Here is a 7,553-nt window from a genome sequence, read left to right on the forward strand (position 1 = left end):
GGATTGTGTTCAAATAATAGAAGCTGACATTTTTGGACTAACATTATGTAATTGAAACACAAAATATAAGTATTAGAGGGATTACAAAAGAGGCTATAGTTAATATGGGCAGATGATTTGCTGGAGCTGTTGGTAAATTTATTTAATTGATTTTGCTGTGACAATGTATACAAGTATGAACAATTATGTGAATATGGTGTTGTGTGTTATAGGAAGTAGGTGATGTCTTAAGTCTTTTGGTTATGTCATTTGAATCAAGAGGGTTAAAGTACTTGATCAGAAAGAATGATTATATTTGTTCTTTGGCAGTGAATGGCTTATTTGTACTTGACTGTGACCCACCCACCACTCGATTGTAATTTGGCCAGCTGCTATTAGACATCACTCAGCATGACTAGTTGGAAGACAACCATGTAAAAATAGTGTGAATAGAATAAACGTCTGTAATGAACAAGGAAAAAATAAAGTTTTTATTTTTTATCTTAACCATCAATATACAACAAGTTTACAAAAAAATTCGAGTAAGAATAAAGTAAAAAGTTGAACCAATAGGAGATACAGGTGATGGTTGAATTATCTCGCCTGGAAGAAAATAAAAAAACAAGTGGTAAGGATTATATATTGTAATGAATGATTTGAGTAAGGTGTTGAGGAATGTTCAATAGGAAGAACATTGTTGAAATGCTTTGGATATGATTGGACTTTCCATAAATTAAATCTTGAGGCACATTGTAAATAACTAGTGAGAGGATGCTGAAAGCACTACCGTGCATTCAAGCATCCTCTCAATGAAAACACAGGTTATGCACATTATAATGAGGTAAATTAGTGTTGTAAACGGAGTGTCATGATTAAATCTGGTATGATGTGCATGGAACGACTCATGGTGCAAAAGCAGATAAGTGTCGATGGAAGACCCAAATGATAGGTATCACCACCGACCAATTTGGTAGTAGTCATATTACCGAAAATACTATATCTTGTTTTTTCAACAAATATATGTGCAGCAACAATAAACTATACAAAACCAGTAGTTAACTGTGTACAAGACAGTATTATAGACCCATATCATGCAAAGTTACAGGGTGTTGTACAAATATACCCCCTAACTTTTAGGCTATTGTATGTTCATCCAACTGTCCATTCAGAATGAACAAGAAATAAAGTAGGTGCAAAGAGACTATATGGAATGTAATTGTACTTCATAGAGTTATCAATGATGATATCAATTCCATCAGACTGATAGAACCGGTAAAAGTAATGAATTTATCGCATGGCAATGGTAATGTGTCATCTGACATATAACCGGAGTGAATTGACTATGTGCAAAAACAGCATTGTTGGTTTTCATAAGACAGCCCACACACATGCTATAAGGAGTAAACTTCTTGTATCACCAATGACAAGGCTGTAAATGAGTCAACATCAAACCAGAAACATAGAATGTAAATGCATGGACCTGTTTGTACAGAATCCCAGTTCATCCCTCATTATTTATGTGGATCATGTTAAAAAGATCTCAAACCATTATGAGGCCAATGAAAAACAAATTTGGTGTTTCCAGTATTATTAGAGTAAAAACTATTGGGTAGTTAGGCAGGGATTTTATTATTTTAGATTTATTTTTTCCCCAACATGTTCATTCTATATCAAATACAATCATTTTAAACAATTTTTTTTACATGATGATATTACTATCAAATTTTGTTTATTTTAGAAAAAGGTAACTCATTTCCATAAAAATAGAATTAATAACAAATGACAACACATGTCATTGTTTAAGGTTGAGGTGAGTGGCATGAACTGTTGATCGGTGGCACCATTTCAAAAATGACAGCTGGCAACAGAAAAACCTTCACTGATGTACATGTGTATGTAGTGAGCACAAGGAATTGGCCCCTATCAGTTTCTGCCTAATAAATGACAGTTATGTACATTCCTGCTGTGGCCATTTACCTACAGTAGCAACATCACAAGCATGATAAAAGCCTCCTGATGTACACATTGCAGCTCTTGCTGTTTCTTGCATGTGACAAAAATACGTCTAAATCACAAGAAACTTGTAGTGAGCCAAACAATGATCATGAAAAAGTAAGAATGAATACAGCCAGCCATGCCAATGTGGTGAATCAAATGCAATTTCTTGCATGACTTTCTGCTCAATATTATAGTGTGTGGTAGCCTATGCCGAATAATCAATGGTGTGGTCACAAATGATCATGAAGATTAATCATGATCACATACTTCATATACATTATAACATTACATTAATGGGCAAAGACTATAAATCATATCCATGCCCCTAGACATGGCTACATCCGAGGTCATCATTTTGCCAATGCCATTCTTGCATTTTATTATTGCTGGTTGCATAGACAAGACTATTAATGTACAAGTATTTACACATATCGGTCTTAATTGGTTTTAGATGCTATTTTATTGAGACGCATCGCGACAACTGTGGCCGTGGTAATTGTTACTAGTCGCACCGTGCACACACATCATATGAGTTCACAGGCCATAGGCCTAGTAAATCGCTGTCATCATTTATATACGATGCAATATTTATTTTTGGTCATTAGTTTCTCTGATTCATGACATCATGTGCCAATAAATCCTGAAAATTGGCTTTGCTAAGCGATGAGTCGTTTAGTACAAAACACTGAATGATCATAGCATGGTGTGCAGAGTTTTAGAGGTAAAGCAATTGTTAAGAATATATTAAAATTTGTGGAAAAGGGCAAAGGCTCTTACCTTAGTACAATGTCTGTACGGCGTCCTGGGCTGGCTGGTAAAATAAACACGTCATCGAAAGATGCGTGTACGTGTACTGTCGACAATTTCCATGACGCTGCATTGTATGCGTAGAGTCAACGTCACGATTTCTGCGTATCAATTTTTCTCCGCCTTTTTCAACAAATAATTCACTTTTTTCTCATGGGAAAACGTCGTCAATCTTATTTTATTAGCCTGAACTTTGTCTTGACAGCGCAAATTATACCCAAATAAACGTCTTTTGGATGATTTCTGGCACCCAAAATTGATTCTCGACTCAGTCCTAATTACGCGTTTAGGAATGACCCGGTGATCCAAAATTGACCTCGAATGGAAATACTGCCGCCTACGGCGGGTCCCGGGATCATTGCGTCTAGAAATTACCCTATTGGCCTTTGTCTGGATATATCCATATTAGTACCTTTTAAACAATGTGGAAACATATTGTGACGTTGTATGCAAAGGGTCTGTCCACTAGAAACATATGTTATTATTACAGCAAGGCTACCACATATGTGAAACGCGTACTACACTTGTTCACATTTGGTGTAATCCTTTATGCTTATCTAAATGCACGCACATTGAACACTAACAACTTCTAATCAACTAGTTAGTATATTTAGGCGACTTTATGTTTTAGCGACAAAGTGACCTCATCTGTACAACATTACATCAATGTGAATAAGAATGTCCCCAATATACCACTGTTCTAATGGTTCGCTATACTGTACTGTATTGTCACGATTACTTAGGCACGTTTGCCAGTGATTAATGGCGATTAAAACATTAATTTAAAACAATTAGCAATACAAATATAGCTAGCAGAATGTGTCATGGTTTCCATGTGAAACTGCAAAAAGGGAATGTTCTACTATAACAGTTGGACATACGAGTATGTAACAAAGAAAATATACCACGCATACGCGAATATGTAAACATGTGAACTCTAAAAGCTGGCATAAATACGACTTTATAAACACTCGTACGTTTCTATCTGTGAGTATGCTGTATTTCGATGCTCGGATTCATCTTTTGCATGTCTCGTGTACATTTTCTTTTCGTAATTTATTGTGAGACATAGACTGTAATACTAGTATTAACTTGTACCTCTCTTGGCATGTATTGTAATGTTTTCATTTTGTGATACTTCTGCTTATGTCCAAGCCGTTTCGGCTTAGGGTCATGTCTAAAGATACATCCGCTATATGAGGGATTCCCAGTCGCTTTTTTGTTTTCAGTCTTCGAGTGATGATATCAGTGTTTTCGTAATTTATTTTCTGCTATATTTCGCTTTCATATTAATGCTTTCTAAGCTTTCGTGGTAATGTTCTACTCAGGTTCTGTTCAGTCCTTTGGCCTGTTAATATTACATTCGAATCTGTGTATATAATTTTTGGACGTATGAATCAATTCTTTTTTTTTCAAAAATGGTACGTATTTGTTATCAAAATAGTTACAAGAAGAACCGAACAATCGTGACTCGGTACGAGTATTAATAATATCAACATTTGTATTCATATCCCGAAATTATCAAAAGAAACAATGATCCAATGTTAATACGCCTATTGCCTGCAAACTTTACATTCAAAGTCATAATTTTATTTGAAATATAAAGAAAAAAGTATGTCATATAGGGGTGTGTGGTGTCCATAGTAACGTCATTACGGCAGTAATTTGGTTCAAGAACAATAAACAATTTATTTTTTTCACATGAAGTCTGTGGGATACATGCATATATTATGTCCGTGAGTGTATTGTGTGTTCTGGGTCAAATGGGTGTATTTAATTGTGTGTACTTGGTCAAATGGGTGTATTTTAATTGTGTGTACTGGGTCAAATGGGTGTATTTAAATTGTGTGTACTGGGTCAAATGGGTGTATTTTAACTGTGTGTACTGGGTCAAATGAGTGTATTTTAATTATGTGTACTGGGTCAAATCGGTGTATTTTAATTGTGTGTACTGGGTCAAATGAGTGTATTTTAATTATGTGTACTGGGTCAAATCGGTGTATTTTAATTGTGTGTACTGGGTCAAATGGGTGTATTTTAATTGTGTGTACTGGGTCAAATGGGTGTATTTTAACTGTGTGTACTGGGTCAAATGAGTGTATTTTAATTATGTGTACTGGGTCAAATCGGTGTATTTTAATTGTGTGTACTGGGTCAAATGAGTGTATTTTAATTATGTGTCCTGGGTCAAATCGGTGTATTTTAATTGTGTGTACTGGGTCAAATGGGTGTATTTTTATCGTGTGTTCTAGGTCGATTGAAAATATATTTCAATTGTGTTTTCGGAGACAACTGGGTGTATTTTAATTGTATGTTCAAGGTCAAATGGTTGTATTTTAATTGTATGTACTGAGTCAAATTGGTGTATTTTAACTGTGTGTACTGGGTCAAATGGGTGTATTTTAATTGTGTGTACTGGGTCAAATCGGTGTATTTTAATTGTGTGTACTGGGTCAAATGGGTGTATTTAAATTGTGTGTACTGGGTCAAATCGGTGTATTTTAATTGTGTGTACTGGGTCAAATCGGTGTATTTTAATTGAGTGTACTGGGTCAAATTTGTGTATTTTAATTGTGTGTACTGGGTCAAATGGTTGTATTTTAATTGTGTGTACTGGGTCAAATTGGTGTATTTTAACTGTGTGTACTGGGTCAAATGGGTGTATTTTAACTGTGTGTACTGGGTCAAATGAGTGTATTTTAATTATGTGTACTGGGTCAAATCGGTGTATTTTAATTGTGTGTACTGGGTCAAATGGGTGTATTTTAATTGTGTGTACTGGGTCAAATTGGTGTATTTTAATTGTGTGTACTGGGTCAAATTGGTGTATTTTAACTGTGTGTACTGGGTCAAATGGGTGTATTTTAACTGTGTGTACTGGGTCAAATGAGTGTATTTTAATTATGTGTACTGGGTCAAATCGGTGTATTTTAATTGTGTGTACTGGGTCAAATGAGTGTATTTTAATTATGTGTACTGGGTCAAATCGGTGTATTTTAATTGTGTGTACTGGGTCAAATGGGTGTATTTTTATCGTGTGTTCTAGGTCGATTGAAAATATATTTCAATTGTGTTTTCGGAGACAACTGGGTGTATTTTAATTGTATGTTCAAGGTCAAATGGTTGTATTTTAATTGTATGTACTGAGTCAAATTGGTGTATTTTAACTGTGTGTACTGGGTCAAATGGGTGTATTTTAATTGTGTGTACTGGGTCAAATGGGTGTATTTTAACTGTGTGTACTGGGTCAAATGGGTGTATTTTAATTTTGTGTACTGGGTCAAATGGGTGTATTTTAATTGAGTGTACTGGGTCAAATGGTTGTATTTTAATTGTGTGTACTGGGTCAAATTGGTGTATTTTAATTGTGTGTACTGGGTCAAATTGGTGTATTTAAATCGTGTGTACTGGGTCAAATGGGTGTATTTAAATTGAGTGTACTGGGTCAAATGGGTGTATTTTAATTGTGTGTACTGGGTCAAATTGGTGTATTTTAATTGTGTGTACTGGGTCAAATGGGTGTATTTTAATGTGTGTACTGGGTCAAATGGGTGTATTTTAATGTGTGTTCTGAGACAAATGGGTGTATTTTAATTGTGTGTACTGGGTCAAATGGGTGTATTTTAATTGAGTGTACTGGGTCAAATGGGTTTATTTTAATTGTGTGTACTGGGTCAAATGGGTGTATTTTAATGTGTGTTCTGAGACAAATGGGTGTATTTTAATTGTGTGTACTGGGTCAAATGGGTGTATTTTAATTGTGTGTACTGGGTCAAATGGGTGTATTTTAATTGTGTGTACTGGGTCAAATTTGTGTATTTAAATCGTGTGTACTGGGTCAAATGGGTGTATTTTAATTGTGTGTACTGGGTCAAATGGGTGTATTTTAATTGTGTGTACTGGGTCAAATTGGTGTATTTAAATCGTGTGTACTGGGTCAAATGGGTGTATTTAAATTGAGTGTACTGGGTCAAATGGGTGTATTTTAATTGTGTGTACTGGGTCAAATTGGTGTATTTTAATTGTGTGTACTGGGTCAAATGGGTGTATTTTAATGTGTGTACTGGGTCAAATGGGTGTATTTTAATGTGTGTTCTGAGACAAATGGGTGTATTTTAATTGTGTGTACTGGGTCAAATGGGTGTATTTTAATTGAGTGTACTGGGTCAAATGGTTGTATTTTAATTGAGTGTACTGAGTCAAATTGGTGTATTTAAATCGTGTGTACTGGGTCAAATTGGTGTATTTTAATTGTGTGTACTGGGTCAAATGGGTGTATTTAAATCGTGTGTACTGGGTCAAATGGGTGTATTTTAATTGTGTGTACTGGGTCAAATGGGTGTATTTTAACTGTGTGTACTGGGTCAAATGGGTTTATTTTAATTGTGTGTACTGGGTCAAATGGGTGTATTTTAATGTGTGTTCTGAGACAAATGGGTGTATTTTAATTGTGTGTACTGGGTCAAATGGGTGTATTTTAATTGTGTGTACTGGGTCAAATGGGTGTATTTTAATTGTGTGTACTGGGTCAAATTTGTGTATTTAAATCGTGTGTACTGGGTCAAATGGGTGTATTTTAATTGTGTGTACTGGGTCAAATGGGTGTATTTTAACTGTGTGTACTGGGTCAAATGGGTGTATTTTAATTGTGTGTACTGGGTCAAATGGGTGTATTTTAATGTGTGTTCTGAGACAAATGGGTGTATTTTAATTGCGTGTACTGGGTCAAATGGGTGTATTTTAATTGTGTGTACTGGGTCAAATGGGTG

At 35.2% G+C, this 7,553-nt stretch overlaps 1 long non-coding RNA gene across 1 annotated transcript; it reads right to left on the minus strand.

Annotated features, from left to right (window-relative positions):
* Positions 1-447: 447 nt before the first annotated feature.
* LOC146750348 (uncharacterized) lies at positions 448-3,085 on the minus strand. Its single transcript, XR_014929454.1, has 2 exons — positions 2,755-3,085; positions 448-582 (listed from the first exon to the last, which is right to left on the minus strand). It is a non-coding gene; the product is annotated as an uncharacterized LOC146750348 (long non-coding RNA).
* Positions 3,086-7,553: the final 4,468 nt, after the last annotated feature.

The sequence above is a fragment of the Saccoglossus kowalevskii genome, chromosome 1, assembly GCF_978046115.1.
Source record: "Saccoglossus kowalevskii chromosome 1, keSacKowa6.1, whole genome shotgun sequence".
NCBI classification, from domain to species: Eukaryota; Metazoa; Hemichordata; class Enteropneusta; family Harrimaniidae; genus Saccoglossus; species Saccoglossus kowalevskii.